Here is a 6,255-nt window from a genome sequence, read left to right on the forward strand (position 1 = left end):
TCAACAAAAACTTGATAATTAAGCTTGAGTGGAATATTGAAAGCCAAAGAACTAAGAAAATTGAAGAGTTTTGGGAAGATAGAAAAGTGGTCAATTGAAGTGAGTTGCTTCCTAAGCTTCTTTCTTATGTATTTATTGAATTTAAGTTCAAAATATGTAGTAAAAACTTAAGAAAAGATGAAAACCATGCATGAACCTTGAGAGTGGATTTTCAGCCAACCTAGGTAAATTAGGGTTTTGAGTGAGTTGATGAAATTAAACTTGAATTCAAGCTTAGGTAGTGATGTATGTTTGATTGGTGTGTTTGAATTGCATAAGTGGTATAAATTTGTGATGAAGTGGAAATTAGGGTTTCTGCAAAATTAGGGCTTTGGTAGTATGTTATGCAATTTATGTTTATAAGGCCTAATTATGGTCATTTGGCATGTTTTGGTTGAGAATCGATGTTGAATTGATGAAAGGGATGAATGGATTGGTAGTGTGTTGAATTGCTAGAATATGGACACTTGAGTCTAGTGTACTTAATAGCCTATAAGTTGAGCTACATAACTCCAATTGGTGTGAAACTAATTGGAAATGAAACATAAGACATAGGGTTAAATTTTTCATGAAGACGCCATGCCCATAAAATGACCATAAGTTACCCTAAATGAGCCTTGAATCTGGATTGTAATTCTAAACCTGACAAAAAATGACCAAATAAATAGTACTTAGTAAATTAGGCATAACTCACTCTAGAAAACTTCAAATTAGGTGATTCTTGAACCAATGGAAACCTGAGACATAGGAGAACAACTTTTATGAAGACCATAGAGCTAAATTATGACCCTAGGTTGATAAAATTGCTAGACAAAATTAGTTTAATAAATTTGCCCTGATTTTGGACTAACCTAGAAATTCTGGACAATTATTTATCCAATCATTTTTGGAAAATTTGTCATAACTTGGGCTACAAAAATGTAAATTAGATGACTCTAAAACCAAAATTCTCATAAGACATAGAACTAAAAATTTTATGTTTTGACCAGAACCCAGTTCCTAGGGCAAGATAGAGGAATTGTTAAGACAAGTTAGGGATCCTAAATCTGGAATTCCTGCTCCTTGGCAAATTGGCCCTGTGACCTCTGAAAGGTTATTAGGTCATAACTTTCTCTACAAAACTCCAATTGAAGTGATTTAAAATGATTTGAAAACCTAAGATAAAGACCTAAAATATTGTTTTAGGGACTATGGCCAAATTATGAGCTTAAGATGCCCGGATATAGAATGCAAGGTTAAGGTATAAATCTGGAAAACCTAGAATTTCATAATATGGCACCTAGAATAGTATTTAGTAATTTGGCCATAACTTGAGATCCAGAACTCCAAGTTGAGTGATTCAAAAAGGAAAATAAAACTAAGACAAAGAGAAATAACTTTCATTAAGATCATATTCCCAAATTATGACTAAAACTAGATTAAAATAGAGTTGCAAAGTCAGGATCTAGAACTGCCCTGAACCCAAAATACATTAAAATTTCAAATTTTACTTAGGGATGCATTAAGCATTTATTTGATTAGCTATTGGAGATAATTGGGATGAGTATAGAGAAACTTTAATTGTGTATTTCAGTAGAAAATGGGACCTTGGGAGACAAGGACAAGTAAATCTAGAGAAAGAAAATCTATTGAGATTTGTGCACAACTAACCTTTTTCCTTATTTTTAAACTTTGTAATTGATTGAATAAGTTATTATAAATGAGTTATGATTTTCTCTTACATTTGTGAACTTTAATTTTATAAAATGAATTTGTGAATGTGGAAAGGTGGATGTTGGCCTTTTATATCATTGTAATAAGGGGGTGGGTCGGTTTTGAATGATTTTAGAAGTGTTTGAGAAATTTGAGTGTTGCCAACCCTTTATGGGTTTTATGATGATTTGAATGTGATTATTGTTTTGCAAATGTGATTATTGATTGGGAAACTTTTGAAAGTTATTTTTAAATCACAGTTAGCAGGACAGTCCCTTACTGTGTTCCTCCTCCTTTTATGGGGTTGAGTTTGATTGTGTGATCATCTCTCCTTGGTTTACCAGTTGAGGTCGAGTTCGGATAAGTACTCATATAACTAGCTAGCCACCTTTCTCATTAATAATAATTAGTGAGGTTGTAGATTGCCTTGTCGTGGTGTACAATACGACATTGTTCGTGAAATTTTGTGTAATGGTTTAAACTGTGTGTTCTTGACAACACTTGTGCAATTGTGATTTGTGAATTTGATTTCTCAAATGAAATGTAAATTTAAATAAATGATTATTATTGATTTGAAATTATGGTAATATTTCTTTTGTTCATGGAAATTATGATTTGTTATGTTTTGATACATTATGCTTTATAATGAGTTTTAAAATTTTAGTTGTGCACCACTGTGTGTTATGCTCAGTGATAGCTGTTTCATGCTATCGCAAATAAGGAGAAGGAAAGAGCTACAGAATGAGCAGCGTAGAGCAGTGTTGAATATAACTTCGGGTATATATTAAGTATACCCTTTTGTAAATTCCTTTTGATGTAAATTAACCTGTATGTACATAAAGACAAATGAGCAGTTGTATAAATAAAATTGTAATAATATTTTGATGTCTTTTGGCTTGTATCATTGTATAAGAATATTTATTTTGATTTGTAAATGAGAAATGTATATTCCTTTGATGTTGGTTGAATGAAAGAAGATGAATTGAGTTTGATTGAGTTTCAAATTGTGTATGATATATGTCTATAAATTGATTTTCACATGTTTAGAAAAACTATTTTTACTTAGTTTTAACCATCACCACGCGAATTTTCCTTAAAATTTTAAAAATGCCCAATGATTTCTAAATAAATTTTATGACACTTAATTGAATCAAAGACACTTTAATAACTCTTTTAGCATCGTTTTAAACTTCAAAACAAATGAAATCATTTTAAAATCCCTTGTAGTATACTTAATGAGTTATCGGTAGACGAAGTTCGGTAATTTCTTAGATATACTACGGGATCATGTTATGCCTTATAGAGGTGTAAGGTGTGACATAGGTGATGCATATTATGCCTTTGTGATTGTTGATGACTACTCTAGGTATACTTGGGTTGCATTCCTTGCTCATAAGGATAAATGTTTTGATGTTTTTGAAAGATTCTCAAAAAAGGTTCAAAATGAAAAAGGGTTTCAAATTTATTCTATTAGGAGTTATTATGGTATAGAAATTGAAAATGAGAGATTTAAAAAATTTTGTGACTCACTAGGGATCACTCACAATTTTTCTTCTCCTAGGACTCTCTAACAAAATGATGTTGTTGAAAGAAAAAATTGAACTCTTTTGGACCTGGGGAGAACTATGTTAAATAAATTTAATATGCCTACTTATTTTTAGGCGAAAGCCATTAATACGGCTTGTTGTATTTCAAATAGAGTTTTAATTAGACTTAGTTTGAAGAAAACTCCTTATGAGCTATGGAATAGCAATAAACCTAAAGTAGGTTATTTTAGAGATTTTGATTGTAAGTACTTCATTTTGAATACCAAGGATAATTTAAATAAATTTGGCTCTAAAATCAATGAAGATATATTCTTGGGGTACTCTACATGTAGTAAAGCATATAAAGTCTTCAATAAGAGAACCTTAGTTATTGAGGAATCAATGCATATTGTATTTGATGAAGCTAACCCCTTTGGTCCTAGAAAGGATGTTTCTTGTGATGATGTGTAACACCCTAGGCAAATCCCACATCGGCAAAACACGAGTATAACATCCTCATTTTAGCTAGTCCGTACAGTCTACTATTTCAGTGACCAGTGGCGGTCCAGACAGCTAGAACGTTCGAAAAAATATTTAAACTAAAGTGAGGAACCAAAAATTTACTCAAATATTAATAAGAAAAAAAATTTAGGAAAAATTATAAAATAATTCTTGGGACTCCAGAGAAGGGTCATTGAGATTCTTATGGAATTAGAATGCCAAGAAAATACTTAGAAAAATTTTTCAATCGGTACAGACAATTTTGACCCGTTAAGCCAAACAGAGGGCATTTTGGTCATTTCGTCTTCAGAGATGATTTTTGGGCCAACTTTTCCAGTTAAATAAATAATTTATATAACATAAATATAAATAAATATTGTCAAAAAAATTTAATTGCAATTAAATAGACAAGAAATGGAGAGAAAAAATGAAAGAAAATAGATTTATGACATCATCATGATGTCATTAAAACTCTCCTACCCAATCTAACATTGACACATGGCATAACTCTATTTAAAAGAGATAGAATGGGCTAGAAAAGGAAACAAAAATCAGAACCCCTCTCTCCTTCTTCTTCTTGGCGTCACCTCTCCCACCATAGCCCTCCATAACCAAAGCTTTACCAAGCTTGATTTCTTGGGTTTCCATCCATTAAAACTTAAACTTCTCAACACAAAAACTTGCTCTTACACCTTGGTGATTCTTTTGGGAGCAAAAAGAAGAGGAAAACAAGAGCTTTAGCAAGTGGGAAAATCTCACTTCTTTGAGGTTAGTGACCTAACCATGAATTTTACTCTAAATTCATGATAAGGACTTTGAATGAGTGTAAATTACAAAGAAAAAAATTGTTGAATACCATTTGTATGTAAACCCTAGATTTTTGGTAGCCATGGTTAGGGTTTGATTGTGTTGAGTTTAATGAAATTAAAAGACTATCATGGCTGCCCATAATATGTATTTACTAAGTGGATTGATGAAATGAAGTGAAAATGCATGTGTGGTAATGTTTGAGTTAGGGTTTGGAGTGGAAAAATGGGATTTTGACCATGTGATGATGAAAATAGCTTTTAATGGTCAATTAGTGACCATTTAGTTCTGTAGAATTGGAGTTGGGTTTAGTGTGTTGAGTGATGGGATTGGGTTTGGTGTGGTTGCCATTAGAGTGACCTGCAGAATTAGAGTGACCTGTAGAATTGGACTTGAGTCCAGTAGGTTTGGGCAGCCATAACTTGAATTGTAGAGGTTTAATTGATGCAAGGCCAATTGGACATGAAACTAGACACATAATGCCACAACTTTGGTGAAGAAACCATACCCATAAAACCAAACCAAGTGGACCAAAAGCTTGCCCTAATCTGGGTGATCTACAGTCTGCCTGGGCAAAATGATCAAATGAATAGTGATTATTCATTTGGCTATAGCTCAATGTAGAAAGGTCCAATTAACCTGAAATTTTACCAAAAACAAGCTGAGATATAGACCAACAACTTTCATGAGGGAACCTAACCCAAATTATGACCAGAACCTATCCAACAAGTGAGTTGCAGTCACTGTTCACTGCACTGTAGATATGGTTAGTCCAGATAAATTTCAATCCGGCCAGTTGTAGTTTTTGGACCATAAATTGAGCTACAAAACTCCAAATGGAGTGATTCAAAAAAAGAAATTCAACTAGACAAAATAAGGAACAACTTTTATGTTGATCATTTTGCCAAATTCCCACCGCAAAAATGACCAATGGAATAGAAAAAATGAAGCATGAAAACTGAAAATTCTGCTTAATTAACATTAAGCTTAGAAATGGTATTGGCAACCAATACCAAAAAATTTTAAATGCAAAATGTGGTATGTTGGGAGTATTAAAACCAATGTACCTATTGTCTATGCAAAAGTCAACATTTTGATTGACTAATGAAGTGAATAGTAACACCAAAACTTGAAATTCAAAAATTGTAAAACTCAAAAGTGTAAAATGCCCTAGTATACCTAACAAGATTGGTTTGGATAGCTTGGCATGCCAATAGGGTTCTATTAGCAGTACTGTATATGGCTTCATGCCATTCTGTGTTTTATGGCTTTCCCATGCCATTCTATGAAATAATAGCCTTTGGCTATGTTATTTGAGTTGATATACTTGGATTTTAACCCTAATCATTATTACAGCTTATTAGCTGTTCTGTTGCACACCGGAAGATACAATGTGACCGATGGTGTGATGGTCCGAGGTACTTAGTACCCAATGCCAGTTTACTTGTTTATCCAGTCCAGTCAACTAGTATGGGTTACTCGGGCAATGATAATAAACCTTACCAAAGTTTAATCAAATAATAATGAAATTAATATCAGAAGTTAAGTTTACTAAAAAAAAATGTAAACACACATTCTGCATATTCGTTTCATTTTATATTATTTTATATTGTCACCACTAAGCAGAATTGCTTAGCGCGTCGCTTTTGCCACGCGCAGGTACTGGAGACCTAGCTGGGGAGCCCAGCAG

The sequence above is a fragment of the Hevea brasiliensis genome, chromosome 13 (genome assembly GCF_030052815.1).
Source record: "Hevea brasiliensis isolate MT/VB/25A 57/8 chromosome 13, ASM3005281v1, whole genome shotgun sequence".
NCBI classification, from domain to species: Eukaryota; Viridiplantae; Streptophyta; class Magnoliopsida; order Malpighiales; family Euphorbiaceae; genus Hevea; species Hevea brasiliensis.